A 3,927-nucleotide genomic window follows, 5' to 3' on the forward strand; every position below is an offset into this window, starting at 1 on the left:
CTGAGCTCTGGAGACATAATTTGATCATCCTGCTGATGTATGAAGAGATGAACCAGATCTGACTGGAAATACCTAGCAGCCATTTCAGGTTTGTTCATCAATGAGCTTCACCATGTCTGCAGGGTCAGAAGGCTTTAAAGCTCTTATTAGGTATTTCCTATCTCTCATTGCCATACACTAAAAATGTTTCAGGGGTACAAGTCTGACCATTGCTATTTTCTCTTCTGCTCCTGGCCCGGTATAGGTGCCAGAAGATGCTGATATCTCACCGAGACTGGGGTGGATGCTCCAAAAGATAACATCAGCAACATTTCAGGAAGAAAGAGGAACATAAATCAGAAGGGTCTTTGTAGGAGGTGGAGGACCCCCCTCAGGCTCCAGTGAGATTTGAACTCACGACCCCTGGTTTACTAGACCAGTGCTCTAACCCCTGAGCTATGGAGCCTGTGAAATTTAGATGATTTTGCCTTGGAGAACATTTCATAGCACAATTTTCTCTGAATTCTGCAGTGAAATGAAACCTGCACTGCTGCAAATGAAACCTGCACTGCTGCAATGTGCTGCCCCGAGGGTTTCCTGTGCCCTGTCCAAATTGCTCTAACACAAACCAAGCCAACCAACTCCTGGGCTGTATCCATGGAGTGTGGCAGCAGGTGAGGGAGGGGATTTGTCCTCTCTCTTGTGAGACCTGCCTGGAGTGCTGCACATTGCTCTGGTGTCCCCAACATCAAAAGGACATGGAACTGATGGAGCAAGGACAGAGGAGGCCACAAAGCTGACCAGAGCACTGGAGTACCTTCCCTACAAGCACAGGCTGAGAGAGTTGGGGCTGTTCAGCCTGGAGAAGAGAAGGTTGTGTGGAGACCTCAAAGCAACCTGCCAGGAGCTGAAGGGGCTCCAGGGAAGCTGCAGAGGTTAGGAAGTGCAGTGATAGGACAAGGACAAATGGGGATACATTGAAAGAGGGAAATTTAGATGAGATATCAGGAAGAGGTTTTCTCTGTGAGGGTGGTGAGACACTGGCACAGGTTGCCCAGAGCAGCTGTGGCTGCTCCATCCCTGGAAGTGTTCCAGGCCAGGTTGGACAGGGGTGCAACTGTGACCAATATGGGGTGAATGTGGAGACAGCACAAAGCAAATGAGGGGAACAGAACTTGATATTTATCATTTGGCCAAATGCTGGACAATAAGAGATCCTGTCATGTCCATGAATATTTGCATAGAAGTGGTAAATATGAGCTGATTGAGAAACCTCCTATAGAGCCTCCACCTTGGTGCACTGGGATGACACTTGGATGATTTCTGGGCACAGAAGAAGCTCTGTCCCTGCACAGTCCCTTGTGCACTGTGCCTTGACTTCTGCATATCAAGTAGGCAAGTCCTGTAGAAATGGAACAGAAAATCCCAACCCTGAGTACCTCAGATTTGAATGAAGTATTTATGGAGACTCTTGTCAGCCTGCAGAAAGCCTGGGAGAGGATAATGCCTTTGCATTAAACCCTTAGGCACAGAAATATCTCATGGCAGCGGAAAACGTAGAGCAGCAGCTGAAGAGGACTCTGAATTTCGGGGTCTTAGTGGGAAGATGCACAAAGAGAATGTATAAGTCCAAATGGTTAAAGGGTGACTCAGAAAAAGCTGCATTGTGTCTATTATTCCTGGTCTTTTTTGTGAAGGAAAATTGCTTTCTTTGGAAGAAACCGGAAATTAAGCCCATCAAGCACAGAAAAACACAAACCCTCATTAGGTGGCCTGAAAGGCAATTCTCAGGCCTTTATCTGACAAGCTAAGAGCAGGATTCTGTCTGGAGCTTTTCAGGAGAAATGATGAATTACCTGGCATGGGTTCAGGGCCTAAGCTTGGCATTGGGGAAACTCACAAAGAAGCTTGAAGCCAATCAAATAACTTTGGCCAAACCCTTCTGAAAGGAGCCCTTTGGGGGCATGCAGGGAGGACACACACCAACCAAATAAAGCTGCAAGTAATAATGGACATCCCATGCAAGAACATGTGCTTGGAGCGTGGTGTACAACAGCAGCTGGGCTTGAAGCCTGGGAACACATGGCTGAGCCATGAGAGACACTGCTTGGCAGAGGGAAACAGGGGGAACAGTTTGATCCAGGCTGTTTTCAGCCCTTGATTCAAAAAAGAATATGGTTTCAATGTGCCCTGATGCTGGAAGCACTTCGATGTGAAGGAAATGCTTCTGGTAATGAGAAGTGATGGAGTGGTGAATATGAAAGGCTCAGTGATGCTTGAAAAGCTGTTCTTGCTTTCCTGAGTGAAACTTCTCTGCGTTTCCCAGTGTATCCTGAGATGCTTTGGTATTTTCAGCTCAGTGTCAGACCCTTGCAGAGCTGAGAGCTGGTCTGGGAAGGAGTTGTTACTGCTGACTTTACAGGCAGGTCAGCTACTGCACCAGAGGCTGCCACTGCCACCCCTGTGCTTTTGCCTCTGCCACCAGTGAGCACCAGAGGAGCTTGTGCTGTGCCCTGACAGCACTGTGCCCTCAGAGCACTGTCCCCACAGCCTGGAGATGTTCCCTGATATCAGCTTTGGTTTCATCTCTGGCCCCATCCCTGCCCATTCCAGGAGCCTCTCCTGGCACAGCTCCATCTCCTCATGGGTTCCCAGTGCCTGCTGAGGTCTGACCCAGGCCAGGCAGCAGGTTTGCACCTTGCCTTGTGACCTGTCCTCCAGGCAGGGCTACACCTGCACCCTCAGATATAGAAGAGGGTGCAAGGCAGACAGTTGTTCTATTTTAGCCCCTAACACCTCTGCAAAGAGCTTTCTTCCCACAGCCTAGAGGCAAATCTGCCTCCTTCATGGATGCACTGGAATCTGGCCCAGTTAGACAAGTGAGGTTAGTTCCTCACAGGATTTCTGTGCTAATCCTCTGCTGGCTGGTAAGAGATTGCCATCTGCATCTTGGCAGTGCAGGAGCAGTGGTAAAGACACACAGACCATATGAACCAAAGCAAAACTCTCTCCTGCAGTGCTGGGACAGCTCTTCTGAGAGCCTGTGCTAGGAATGCTGCTGGGGAAAGTGAGGAAGACCAAAAGGAATAATAATAGCTAAATGCTACTCTCTTTGGTAGGTCCATGCAGTGCAGACCACCATGGCCAGCAACAGGCTGGATAATAAAGGAACTTTCTGCTGGTGGAGTCTGAAGGACCTGAAACATCTTATCCTTAAGTTTTTCCATGCAGTGCCAAATCCTGATGGAAGGTTTGTCCAGGTCGTTATGAAATGACTGTTAATGAAGGCCTGGATTTTCTTATTCAGTGGGAGTTAGCTTAATGAGAAACCACCATTTGATTTGTTTTTCATGGACTGTTTGGATCTAAGCTGTGTTTATAGCCAGGTGCTATGATTTGGCTTCTACTCTAAGACAATCTAGATTATCAAGAATGTACAAAGCTCTCTCTCAGCATTTCTACATGAGATGCTTTTTCAGTTTGAAACCAGCACCAATACATTATAAGTCAGCACAAAGCTTCACTGGGATGTTGTCATAATTCTACTTTTCTTCAGGAATAAACCTTTCATGTTCTTCCTGTGTCATCCTGCTGTCAGGAATGATTTGGTGCCCATCCAGGAGCAGAGCTGGTGAAGTTAGCTGCTTGGGCCCTGCCCCACAGCACACCTTCTCCACTGCTAGTGACTGAATGAGGATAAAGAGAATTTGTTGAGAGATGGTGATGACTGTGAGGGTTGAAGATTTCAGCAGGGTGAGGCATGGAAACTTCATGCAAGGGCACAACTTTGGGAAAAAATGTGCATTTCTTACTGCCTTTATCGCATCACCTTACAGAGATGTTTATCTAATAGTTGAGTTTTCCTTTTCTCCCCCAGGAGCAGAGGGCATTGTGCCCCAACTGGCAATCTGCATTTCACAGGCTCTGCCACAGCCACCCCAAGCCCTG

The 3,927-nt window shown here is 47.7% G+C and overlaps 1 non-coding gene across 1 annotated transcript; it reads right to left on the reverse strand.

Moving 5' to 3' along the window:
• Positions 1 to 372: 372 nt before the first annotated feature.
• On the reverse strand, positions 373 to 445 carry TRNAT-AGU. The gene has a single exon. It is a non-coding gene; the product is annotated as a tRNA-Thr (tRNA).
• Positions 446 to 3,927: the final 3,482 nt, after the last annotated feature.

This window comes from Acanthisitta chloris, unplaced genomic scaffold (genome assembly GCF_000695815.1).
Source record: "Acanthisitta chloris isolate BGI_N310 unplaced genomic scaffold, ASM69581v1 scaffold22666, whole genome shotgun sequence".
NCBI lineage: Eukaryota > Metazoa > Chordata > Aves > Passeriformes > Acanthisittidae > Acanthisitta > Acanthisitta chloris.